A 14107-nucleotide genomic window follows, 5' to 3' on the forward strand; every position below is an offset into this window, starting at 1 on the left:
ATTCCATGATAAGGACACTTCCTAAGAATCTCCTTATAGCGCTCCCAAGCCTCACACAAAGATTCTCCCGATTGTTGCGCAAATTGAGTAAGAACGTTCCTGATTACAGCTGTCTTCGCCATAGGGAATAATTTAGTGAGAAACTTTTGAGCAAGATCTCTCAAAGAACCTGGTGGTAGCGAATGGAACCAACACTTAGCTTTATCCCTCAAAGAGAATGGGAAAAGCCTCAGCTTCACAGCATCTTCAAAAATATTATTGAACTTGAAAGTATCGCAGATCTCGATGAAATCTCTAATGTGCATGTTGGGATCTTCTGTTGGAGAACCCCCAAACTGGACTGAGTTCTGCACCATCTGAATCCTGTTGGACTTTATTTCAAAAGTATTAGCCGCGATGGCTGGTCTGACAATGATGGACTAAATGTCATTGATCTTCGGTTGAGAGTAGTCCATCAAAGCTTTCGGATGTGCTATTGGTTCTCTCATTGTAATGATAGCTTCTTCTTCAACTTTCTCGACTTCTTCAAAAACTTCTTCAACTTTGTCCAATATTTCCTTACGATATTGAGAACGCGTTCGCATACACGCTCTTTAAAGTACCTGAAACACAAATAAAGTAAACAAGTAAGTAAAATATCCGAGTCAGGGAACTTTAACGACCACTGATGTCAAGCACATAAACTAAATTTAACACCGAGTCCCCGACAGCGGCACCAAAAACTTGTTAGGGCGAAAACACGCGCTAAAATTACAGGCAAGTAGTATAAGATTTAAATCAGATTTTTAGTTAACTTAAGATTTTGAACCTATGCAACAATGGTATGGCTATTTCTCAATGCTAAGACAATAACAAGTTGAGATGTTTATAACTAGGATTAAACTAACATGCAATTAAATAAGAATAAAAGTGATTGGATTAACTATATGAGACAATAATGGGATTCTAACTTCATTAAATACTTCATTCAAATTCATTGTTCTTAACCTTAGCATGCAATGGTGATGACAACTAATCAGATAACACTAAAGTAGTAAACGCCTACTTTTGTTGCATGAATACCCTACTACCAGACATCCACAAAACAGATAGAAGCTGAATAGACACCAATTATGTTGAGACCCTATATGTCTATAGAATTTGACAACATGAAGGTTTAATGAACAAGTTATCTATCGACATTACACAGGGGCAAGTAAGATGGTTAAAATTACCTACGAATCATGCATAACAATTATACATGAACCTATGCTAGTATGGCAAGTTCTAAACCTCTATATTCATTGTCGCTTCGATAGAGATTAACATGCTATCTTATATGTTAGCTACATACATAAGACGAATAAGCATAACCAGTACTAGGATATTAATCAATCACCACACACCAAGATATTGAAATAAATTAAGTATAGATATCCATAAGTAAATACCTTAGAACCCCACGATAATGATTAGTTCATAACCAAACTCATCGTCACCATGGGTTCCAATGAAAGCATGGTAAATAACTAAGATAAACTAGGTCTGAAATAACTGAATAATAATAACAAAGTACGTTAACAAGAGTATTAGGTTCAAATAACAAAGAAAACAAGCATCCAAGATTATAACTTAAGCAAAGAATCACAAGTAAAAACAATATCTTCTTCTCCTTCATTGTATTGTGCTATTAGGTCTTCTTGCCGCTATATCCTTGCTCTTCTATAAGAAAAACATCTTTTAAAAGTCTTTAAATACCAGCCCAACAGATCAGGAGTCCAGCAAATGAATCTTATAATAGAATCAGGATTCTGAAATACCGACCCAGCACGGCCGCCCTGCATACCAGCGTGGGCGATCTCGCTTCCTGAAAAATGGGCGCGGCCACTCTCATGACTAGCGCGGCCGCCCTGACCTTCTGGAAAATCTGATTTTTTTTGCTTTCTTGACCTTCTCGTGCTGGTTTCTTGTGCGCAATCAACCGAGGTTCCATCCTAACACTCTTTTAAGCATAAAGCATGCAATATCCATTCCTTCTTTCGAATATGCCATGAAATGCAAAAAACTTTGAAAACACATCAAAAACACAAACATCTTGAGTACAAAATACCAATTTGATCCTTTACGAAGCATTCTACCTTTGCATTCTAAGTGGATATAAATGCCACTTATCAGATGTGACTTCTGAATGTTGATTAATATAAACTGAAATACATGTTAATAGATGAAAATTGGTGAGTTTGAGTATTGGTATGAGATTTGAGGGATGAAAACCTCAAGGATTTGATGTTGTTGTGGATTTGAGACTTTGATTGCATATGAACTGGTTAGATAGAAGGTTTAGGCCATATAAGTTCTGTAAAGTAAAACCCACTAGACATTTTAAGCTGGCTCTTGATTTTTAGTTTACGTACATATAAAGAACGCGTCAAGGAGATTTACGATTTAGGAAATATGACCGTTTTAGTAAAAAACTTACATGAAAGTAAACTGCAGAAAATTGTTCTAAGAGTTAGACATTTTTGGAACCCTTAAAGCATTCCAAGGCTTTGGAAAAATTGAAAATAACTAGCTAAGACAGTATGGAAAACGTCTTAAAAAGAATAAGGTTAAAATTTAAATTTTTTGATTTTATAAAAATGTTCGAGTGAAAAGCGCGCAAGGAGAAAACGCGTAAAAAGGATGATTCGACGCGCGTAAACTTAATACTCGAAATGGACTTTGTAAAATGAACGAGCGATAAGAAAATCAAGGTCGTAAAGATATTGTTTAAGTTCCAAGTATGGGTAAAACTGAAATTAGTTGCATTTACGTGTTTACGGAAGTTAATAGTTAAACCGGGACATTAGTCGGGTGCTAACCTAGAATGTGACCTTTGTCACAGGTTGTCATCCGAGAAACCGAGGCCGTGCACTCCCTAGCACCAAGGCAAGTTTTCAAATTCTACCTTTTAGAAATATTGTGTTGTGTTTGTTTTCAAATAAATGCTATATATACATGATGTTGTATTACGATATTTTACGAATTATGATATGTAATACCATATGATATGTTAATGATTTTGGTATATGAATATTACCGAATTTCAATCGATAACGCTAGAGAGTAGAGTTGTATATATGAGGTGTATATTTTAGACCGAGGATCGGTCAGTATAATTTGATGAAAACTCGGAAGTATTCCGGAGGAGTTTTATTTAAGAATATTAACACTGTAGTAGAGCGTGATGTATAAGTTGTAAGGCCGAGAGTCGGTCAGTTTTTATGAAGTATAAACCGAAGAATCATCCCGGAGATGTTTTGGACGATTAAAAGTCTGTAGCTATTTTATTCCAAGGGACTCGATGTCCTCTTGCGAAATATTAAAGTACCTCGAATTTTATTTAAAAATGATTTCTAAAGATCGTATATCCTCAACTCTATTTAATTACCCGAGCAATGATTTTTATTTCAGATATTCATTTAAAAAGGGACAAGTATTCTCCAACATTTATTTTATTTTAAAACCAATTATTTTGTATATATTAAGGATTTATTTAATTACTTAAACATAAATTAGTTGAGGAATAATATTTCAAATAATCTGTTAAAAAAGAATTATTCAAGGTTTAATTATTTAATAATTATTACTAAATATTAAATATTTATCAAATGATTTAATATCATTTAAAAATTATAAAACCTATTTTAAAATATTTTATGAGTTTGAGAAAATCATACTAATACTTTCAGATCATCGAAGAATATTATCTAGACATACTTTAAATAATTTGACTATAATGTCAAAAAACCTCCCCCTTATTTATTTATCTATTGAGAACGGTCAACTCACATTATCTTAGTACTCCCTACGAAAATTCTCGAAAGTACATATATATATATTAGATGAGTTGTGCCTATCAACAAGCAAAACACTTGGGGAACTTCGATATAATTCGAGTTCCAGAAAAATGATAGGATTCTTCCGGGACAAGGGAGGGGTAGAGATCCAGTACTTCGTGTACTGGGGAGAGTACTATTACCGTAGAAGATAGTATCATCTGTACTCAAGGACCTACGAAGTGTGTATATATCCAGAATGAAACACCTAGCCCGTATGCGGCCAGGGTGACAACCGGGAGTAAGGAAGTCATCCTTCTACATGTAGAGAATTATATTATTCTGCTGTATGACTGATCACAGTATAGTACGGCTCTGGAGACTGTCCTATTCTTCCAATTGGAATTGAGATGCAATACCGTAACTCAAGCCTAGGTGTTAGGTTTACCATTAAGGTATTTGCAGACTAATAAGTCAATCAAAGAATTATTTTGAAAAGAGGTGTGTATCACCAAGAAAACTACTTTGAATAAAATACATATCCTTAAAAGTACCTCGATGTCCTCTCGTGAGATATTAAAGTACCTCGAATTTTATTTAAAAATGATTTCAAAAGTTCGTATTTCCTCAACTCTATTTAATTACCCGAGCAATGAATATTATATCAGATATTCATTTAAAAAGGGAGAATTATTCTCCAACATTTATTTTATTTTAAAACCAATTATTTTATATATATATTAAGGATTTATTTAATTACTTAAACATAAATTAGTTGACAAATATTATTTCGGATAATCTTTTAAAAATAGAATTATTCGAGGTTTAATAATTTAATAATTATTAATAATTATTTAATAATTATTAAATGATTTAATATCATATAAAAAATTATAATACCTATTTTAAAATATTTTCTGAGTTTCAGAAAATCCTATTGAGACTTTCAGATTGTCGAAGAATATTATCTCGACATACTTTAAATAAATTGACTATAATCTCAAAGAAACTCCCCCTTATTTATTTATCTGTTGACAACGGTCAACTCTTTAAATTTTAGTACTTCCTCCGAAAATTCTCGGAAGTACATATATATACATATATGAGATGAGCTGAGCCTATCAACAAGCAAAACACTTGGGGAACTTCGGTATGGTTCGATATTCCAAGTATATGATAGGATTCTTAAAAGGATAAGGGAGGAGTAGATATGCAGTTCTTCATGTACTGGAGAGACTACTAGTACCGTAGGAGACAGTACCATGTGTACTCAAGGACCTACAAAGTGTGTGTATACCCAGAATGGGACATATAGCCCGTATGCGGCCAGTGTGATAACCAAGAGTAAGGAAGTCGTCCTTCTACATGTAGAAAGAAATATTATTCTGTTATATGACTGATCATCGTATATTAAGGCTCCGGAGACTGTCACATTCTTCCAATTGGAATTGAGATGCAATACCGTAACCCAAGCCTAGGTTCTGGGTTTACCATTAAGGTATTTATAGACTAATAAGTCAATCGAAAAGATTATTTTTAAAAGAGGTGTATAACACCAAGAGATTGAATTTCCTGTGTACATAATACCATCGAGAGCATTGTAAAGATATTTGGATATATATAAAATATCTAATTTGTATGGAAAAAAGGTGTATACCACCAAGTTTTCAAATCATCATATTATATGACGAAGTATTATTTTAACAGTTATTTCCAACTATTTTGTACATTATGGCTGAGCATCATTGCTCACTCTTGCTTTCTTTTAAATGTCACAACACAACATATTACCAGTATGCCGGTGTGGGACTTAGTCACTTGAAATCGTGGGGAGAATCCCTTGCAGCTTTGTCTCGGGTGGACTAGATTATTCAGATAGGTATAAGATGTTAATAGTAATTATTATAACTTCATGTAGAGGTTACGAATAATTGTTTAAGATCATGTAAAGTACATTTGAGTTGTAATAAAAGAAGATTACATTGTGTACATCATTTCTAAGGCTATAACTTGTATGTGTGCATGAGTGAGATTGGGGGTCTGTGATATTGAGTTATTAGATTATTGAGTTAATACATGTCACAAATGATTAAAAGATTGTGTGACGACCCAGATTCCTGACCCCGGATTTGGGGGCGTTACCATTATTGACTTGGTCTCCATTCTTGACGCAATCAATCCACTCCGCATTTCATCCTGTCATGTTAATATATTTCATGTCATGTTCCCATTGATCATGTCATGTCCATATCGTCCTTGTCATGTCGATCTTTAGCTGTCATCTATCATATCATAAATGATAAAAAATTGGTCTTAATAGTGTCTTAATAAAATGTCATTACATAGTTTTTACTTCATCATAGTATATGCCAAACACATTTATGTAATCAGATCAGACATAGTCCGATAAGGAATTTACAAAATTAAAAACTGAAACTAGAAACACCTTTTGTCTTTCTCCCATTTAATTTTAAAGAAAATATAACCCATCCGCTCTTACTCAGCATCCCATAAAAAATTTCAACCCTTTCCACGACCTTTAATAGGCAAAACAGTTAATGCAATTGAGGACTTCAATATGGGCCAAGAGCTGACAGGTGGAGCTGAGCTGGAATGCAAATCATGGATGGGGACCAGTGCTGGGAATGACTAGTGTGACAAGTATCAGTATTAACCACGAGTTCATTTGTTATTTCATATTTTCATTTAGTAATTTCAATTATTAGCCGGAGAAAGAAAGGTTGGCTATATATGCCAAGAATATATAACTATTTTCATTTTAGTAATTTCAATTATTATTTGGAGTGTTGTGCAAGACATTCCTGTACATAACAAGACTAAGTTATATTAACAACCCTAAGGATAAGTTGTATGATAATCTACATTTGTATTTTGTAATTGTATTCCTTGAGTCTATAAAACTGTTTAGTAAATTAGACTGGAGGATTTTTCTGTGAACAGCCTTTAAGCCAAGGAATAAACTCTGGAAGAAGATCAATTCCTGATCATGTCTCAGAGAGAAGTGTAGCAGCTTGGATTTGAATAATGTTGTTCTAAGAAAAATGTTTTAAGTCCGATATCGATAAGTCACATATCAAGGGATATCAAGAAGTTTGTCGAGAAGTCCAAAATGACTTGTAGAGAAGTCCCAAGAGATATCGATAAGTCAACCTGCATGTAGAGATCTCAGATATCACCAAGTCCAAATGTATATATAGAGAACTGGAAATATCGACAAGTCATTTCTTCATGTAGAGATCTAGAGATATCGACAAGTCAAAATCTTCATGTCGAGAACCCAAGATGTCGACAAGTCAAAAGCCCACGTAGAGAACCGGAGATGTTGACAAGTCATTCTACAAGTAGAGAACTGGAGACATTAATAAGTCAAATATACATGTAGAGAACTCAAGATATTGATAAGTCATTTTACTTATCGATATGTCACTTCTCTATAGAACAAAAAGATATCTCGATAAACTATCTCAAATTCAGAATGCATATAAGTTCAATATTCAAGATTATCAGTCAACAAATAATTCATTCACTGAATTGTAAAGAATACAAAAGCAGCTTGAAGAATACAAGATCAAGGGCCAAGATTCACTGGACAAAGGATGGACACATACCTACAAGACTCTGCATATATTTGCCAACACCAGAAAAGGAAATAGACAAGATAGCTTTAGAAACTGTGTTAGTACATTTTAGTGCAAGTTTTGTAAACCCGTGGTGTTGGTCTATAAAGCATACATGACTCCTTAGTTTAGAAGTAACAAACAGATCTAAAAAAATCTTGTATTCTCTCTCAAGATTTGTAGCTGAGTTCTTATTTCTAGGAACACAGATTTGTAGAAACACAAACTTAATTAATAAAATTAATTGAGTTTTTGGATATTGTTTTTTGTGTGTTTACTTTTAAATATTATATCTCTATGATTCTTGACTGCTTTGTTCATCCATAATCCAAACAATTTTAAAAGTCAAATAAAATCCAAGAAACACATTCACCCCCTATGTGTTATATTTCATTGCATTCAATATCTAACAAGTGATTTCAGCATAAAGTCTGAAAGGAAACTGATAAAGATCTTAGAAAATTGAGTGCTCAGAAATTACGCAGTATCAAGATACATGTCTTTGACAAGATCGACTACACACTATGGAAGAAGAAAATGATGTTGTTCATAAGGATGTCCAATCCTATGTATATTCAGATTCTAAAAAAATAGACTCTTCATTCCTATGGAAATGGTTGATGAATCAACAAATAGAGACATGGTCATACATGCACATTATGCACCTAAAGATCCCTCAACTTACATAGAGCCTAAAAAGGAAAAGTTTTCACTGGATAACAGCCTGCAACTCATACTGATTGAGTCCCTTAATAATGTGATGTGCAATAACGTTATCAACTGTGAGACTGCTAAATAGATCTAAGAGAAAATAGAAATACTGTGTGAGGGAATAGAAGAGGTTCGATCTAATCAAAGAAGGATCTTGGTTTCATAGTATGATGGTTTAATGGCTAAACCTAGGGAATGTATAACTGATACTTTTGAAAAGTCCAATAAGCTGATAAATGATTTGCAGCTTCATGATAAATATTATGAAGCTGAAGAGGTTAACCTTAAATTCTTGCTCACCCTTCCTGACCACTTGGAACAAAAAATATATGCTATTAGAGAAGGAAGAGATATAAGCAGAATGACTCTGGAAGTCTTGTATGGTATCTTGAAATACTTTGGTTTCTTAACCTTTATATTAGAAATTGTTTTTTCAAGGTAAGCCATTGAATGGTCCAACAACAACAACAATTGGAATGGAAAAACTCAGTTCAACTCAGCTGGAAAAAGTGGCTCCAAGTTAGGGTCTTTTGACATATCAAAGATAAGGTTCTATAACTGTGATGAACTAGGTCACATTGCCACTGAGTATAGAAAGACAAAAAAAGTGAAGAAAGATAAAGCTCATTTGGAGTTGGAAGCAAAATATGAAGCACTCTTGAGAAAGCAACAGGGAAAAGCTTATATTGCAGAAGGCAAAAGCTGGGATGATACTGATGATGAGGCTGATTGTGAAGAATATGTGTAACACCCCCAAATCCGGGGTCGGGGATCCGGGTTGTCACGAGTTCCATTTCCCTTAATAACACCCAATCTTAATAATTACTCAACTACTCTGTACTGTGACCCCACAATAAACACACACACCACACGTTATAGTCTCAGAGATGAACATCCAAAAATAACCACAAGTCATTTTATTCCACAATTATATGCCAATACACCTTAAACAGGTTTCTGAATAAATTTACATTTATTTGCCATTATTACAATTCATAAATATACATAATCTGATACATCAAAAGTTGAAAGCCTAGCCTATTGGTAGTTCCTACCTCAGCTATGGCGGCATCAGTGCTTCTAGAAAACTGCGGAACGTCTCCTAACCTCTTGCGAATCGGGAGCTTGGTCCGGTTCATCTTGTCTATCTGATGTTGTGTGATGAAAGAAGAAAGCAAGGGTGAGCAGCAAGCCCACCAAAATAATATGTATAATGATTAATAGTATATGAGCCTTCTCTTAGTACTCATGAAAGTCTTGGTCAAAAGAAATGAACCAAGTTGATATCTTAATGCGATGAAGTCGCAAAATATTCAGTATATATATATATATACATATATATTTTTCAAAATATTGGAAGTCCTCTTCCATGCATAATATACACAAAGTCCCAGTGTATAACTGTATAAAAAATATCGTTGCAAGGTGATCTCATATATCTAACCTTGTCTCAATGTTTTTCTGAAAGTCTTTGTCATTCGTAAGATAATCATTTACTAGATATAAGTTTAAAAGATAAAGTTACAAGATACTCCAATATACTTATATCTTTTCTAAATACTACTTGAACTACCACCGTTCAAGTTATAATTAGTTCAAAAGTTCATCACATAGATGAGACTACAAGACCAGATTTGAATAGATTAAATCTTTAAAATATCATCAAAATAAAATGAAGTTACGAGATACTTCATTTGATGCAAACATCATTTTGAAAACTTGACCCTGCCAACACTCAACAATCGCCCAACCGTAGCCTTTCTATCGAAGTGCTCTGGGTAGTGTTGCAGAAATATCCAATTGGATGATGAACTCATTACGGGAGTTTACCGCGCCAGGAAGACCACTTACGATGATCAGTCGTAGTAGTGCAACCCCACCATTTTCTACATGTAGAGGAGAACCTGTCGGATTTACTTGTCAACCGAACACTGAACTCCTAAGGAATGGACCGCCTTAGCGGAACTTCCAGGCCATTTGGGCCAATATAATAAGGCTGGGCCGGCGCTACTTGACCACTTACGCCACTCCTAGTTCAGATGAAATCCATGACTCTGAAACGTAAAGCTCGTCCCCCCTTTCCCCAAGTAGAAACTTGTTGATACGGCTCCACCAAGAAGTCGTATCTAGTTGGAAAGGAAAACTCACCGATATTTCCCAGGCGATGCCTGTTAATGGATTAACTTGTTCCAAGAATTTTACTTCCCGAGTATTGGGTAAGTAATCAAAAACTCTTTTATCAAGACAGCAACCTTGTTGCGAATATAAAACACACCACAGAGCCGGATCCCTCAGGTTTTGAGCGAGTATTTAAATCCCCTTCGAAAGGAGGATCTTAAATATAAAAATGAGTTTTGGGGTCCGCTCTAACTTTTAAAAATCATTTTGAAGACTCGCAAAACATTTTTAAGAATGTTTGGAGTGATGCTGATTTAACAAAATAAATCAGTCCCAATATATTAGAAAATATCTGAATATTATTATTTAAATAATATTCCCATAAAGAATAATCTTTATAAAAATAATTGAAGTAGAAGTATTAAAACTTATACTTGAAACGAGTAGCAAATAATCAAAGATATACTTATACGAAAGTAATATCTTTATTTGAATAATCAAAAATAAGTTTGATTATCGACACCTTATTCTTTAATACAATAAAGAATATTATTAAGTAATAAGCGGAGTCATAATACCTCGAATGAATACTATAAATAATATTCATAAAATAAAGGAGTCATACATCCTCAAATGAATATCCAAGTAATATTCAATAATAATATAAACTGAGTCATAAGCCCTCGAATGAATATTCAAATAATATTCAAATAATAAAATAAACTGAGTCATAAGCCCTCGAATGAATATTCAAATAATATTCAAATAATAAAATAAACTGAGTCATAAGCCCTCGAATGAATATTCAAAATAATATTCAATTAAGTAAAATAAAGGTATCGAATAAACCTTATTCGATCAATAGTTTTAAAAACTATATCCATATATATATATATATAATATACTCGGGAACATCGACTCCCGGTTTAGAAATATGTTCACCTTTTATCCCCTATACTAAGGGTATACGCAACTACTTGCTTATTTCTAGCATAGGTATTATGCAACTATAAGCATTGAAATCAACATATAGATAACCAGATTATGAAACAGACATGCATATATACCATATCAGCATGCTCCAATATATCGCAAAATTTGCTAATAACAATCATGCAATATCACAAGATAATGCATATACATATATTTACATCACAACAACAGTATAACGGGTAGAAAACTTGCCTGAGCGACTGGGGGTTACGAATGGCTCGGGACGAGTCTGGTAACCTATAAGCAACAAGTAAGTTGGAATTAAACCAAAGTCACTTGTAAATCTATACTCTAACCGACTCAGACTCTAACGCTCGTTTTGCGCTTAACGATTTACTTAAGTCGCTCGAGTACCCTCGGCTCCACCATTTTTAATAATTTACCCATTACGAGTTTTAAGGCGATTCTTTCGCGAGTGTCTTATCAACTGCCTAACACACTCTACATAAATGTTTCATGCTCCAATTAGTCATTTAAGGGCCTTAACCAAGGTTTCAAAGTAAGGCGAGGGGTAAAGGTTCGTTCGCGAAACACCGTTACGTAAAACGGTCGTTTCTCCTAAACCGTACATCGGATTCAAGCAAACCACATATCAAAACGAAGCTTGAAACATAACCTATCTAAGCATGGAAGTGGTTAGTTTATAGAAGTGGGTGTTCGGGTCCAACAGTTAATCACAAAACAGTTTATAGAAAATCGGGCATTACGACGGCTATAACCTAACGATTTCCAAAGTTTAAACTACGCCAAATCATCACCAATTCAACAACAATCCAACATCCATCAACATCAAACTAAACCCATTCATCTAAGCACTATTATCATCCAAACAAACCAAACTTAAAACTAAGGGTTCAAGAGTTTATACCTTCCTTGGAGAGTGGGTAGTCACTAACAAGCCTCTAGGAACCTTGATCTATGCTTAATCAACCTTAAGCTTTCATGAAAATCAAGAAAATCAAAGTAAGTTACTATTCACTACTATTCATTATCATCTTTGATGAGTGGATTAGCTATGCAAACCATGGAATCTTGATCTTAAACTCATGGTATAACTAAGTTATGAAATATAGGATCCAAGGAAACAAACCTTGTAATTTTCCATGGCCTAGAACTTGAGTTTTGAAAATCTATTTCTTTATTTCTTGAAAAGGCCGAATGGAAGAAGAAAGAAATGGGGGAGAGATTTTGCTTGCTTGTCTTGCCTTGATATTTGTGCAAAGAATGCATGGTTGTGGTTAATTATTGGCTAAATATCTTGTTTTCACTTGCTTATGTCATTGCTTGCATCACTACTTTGCCACATATCTCATTCTTGTGGTGTGATGATGTCACCTTGCTTCTAACCACATGTTTTAGCTTATATTAGAAGCTTCCTTCTCATGTTACTTGCATGTGCTTGCCCCTTGGACGTTTATTTGTTTTACGGTTCGCTTAACTCTCTTTCTCGTTGATTGTTTGAGGAATCGTACCCGGGATCTTATTACTTGGGTTCCCTTAACCTTTCTCAATACATTATATTCCTTTTTATAATCCTCTCTTATAATCCTTGAATTTAAATCCCTTTAATCATGTTACCTTATACTCAATTCTTTCGGTATCTGGTGGATTTTCGAGAAAAATCAAAGTGTTCGGAATTGGATTATGACGATCTTTACATACACTTATTTACTTTATGGAATACTAATACGATCTTAGAATATCCATAACAGAACCCCTACATAGTGTGGCATGAAAAGTTTTCTCATTCAGCAAAAACACTATTCATAAGGGTTTCAAAAATTTCCAAAAATTGGGGTTATTACAGTCTCCCCTCCTTAAAAGGATTCCGTCCCGGAATCAAATAGAAAATGAATAGGGATACTCTCTTAGCATTGCACTTTCTAACTCTCGAGTAAATTTTCCCACATTGTGGTTCTACCACCAAACTCTGACTAGTTTGATAACCCTTCTCCTAAGCACTTGTCCCTTTTCGATCTATAACCCTTCCTGGTTGCTCCATATAGGTTACGTCTGGTTGCATGTCTATGCACTCATATGCCCCTATTTATCTGGCATCCGAATTACATTTTCTTAACATTGATACGTGGAACACGTTATGAACTTGCTACATATTCGGGGGTAGGGCTAGCTCATATGCTATCTTCCCAATATGTCTTAATATATCCAAGGGTCCAACAATTCGTGGACTTAGCTTCCCTTTCTTTCCGAACCTCATCCTTCCTTTCCAAGGGAATACATATAACAACACTAGGTCCCCTACTTCCTATTCTTTGTCCTTTCGTGTCAAATCAACATACTTCTTATGTCCATCTTGGGCTACTACCAGCCGTCCTCTGATTAAATCTATTAAATCCTTGGTCCTTTGGACCACTGCTGGTCTGAGCATCTTGTGCTCTACAACTTCATTCTAACATAAGGGAGATCGACATTATCTTCCCTCAAGGATCTCATAAGACGACATCTCGATACCTGACATACGATCTATTGTCGTAAGAAAACTGAATCCGTGTTAAGTGATCATTCCAATTTCTTTCAAGTCTATTGCACAGACTCTCATTATAGCTTTAACATTAGAGCTTTTGCTTCTCAATACCCATTCTTTTCCAGTTCGTAATCACTACTACCTTCCGTTCCTAATATTATACTGGTTATACTTTTGCTCGTTAGCGTTCTATAACCTTTTAATAACCATGCCAACCTTAGTATCACGAATGTGTTTCCATTTCGAATACTACCACAACTTTATTACTCCTTTTTCAGCTGTTTCTATTTTCGAAAGCTTGATCCTTCATATAGAAGTAAAAGAATTTATTGAGAGATCACTATGATTATGAACACTTGTTATAT

The 14107-nt window shown here is 34.4% G+C and overlaps 1 non-coding gene across 1 annotated transcript; it reads left to right on the forward strand.

Moving 5' to 3' along the window:
- On the forward strand, window positions 1-107 carry LOC141703562 (small nucleolar RNA R71). The gene has a single exon (XR_012567603.1). It is a non-coding gene; the product is annotated as a small nucleolar RNA R71 (small nucleolar RNA).
- The last annotated feature ends 14000 nt before the right edge of the window (window positions 108-14107 follow it).

This window comes from Apium graveolens, unplaced genomic scaffold (assembly GCF_009905375.1).
Source record: "Apium graveolens cultivar Ventura unplaced genomic scaffold, ASM990537v1 ctg6758, whole genome shotgun sequence".
Classification (NCBI taxonomy): Eukaryota; Viridiplantae; Streptophyta; class Magnoliopsida; order Apiales; family Apiaceae; genus Apium; species Apium graveolens.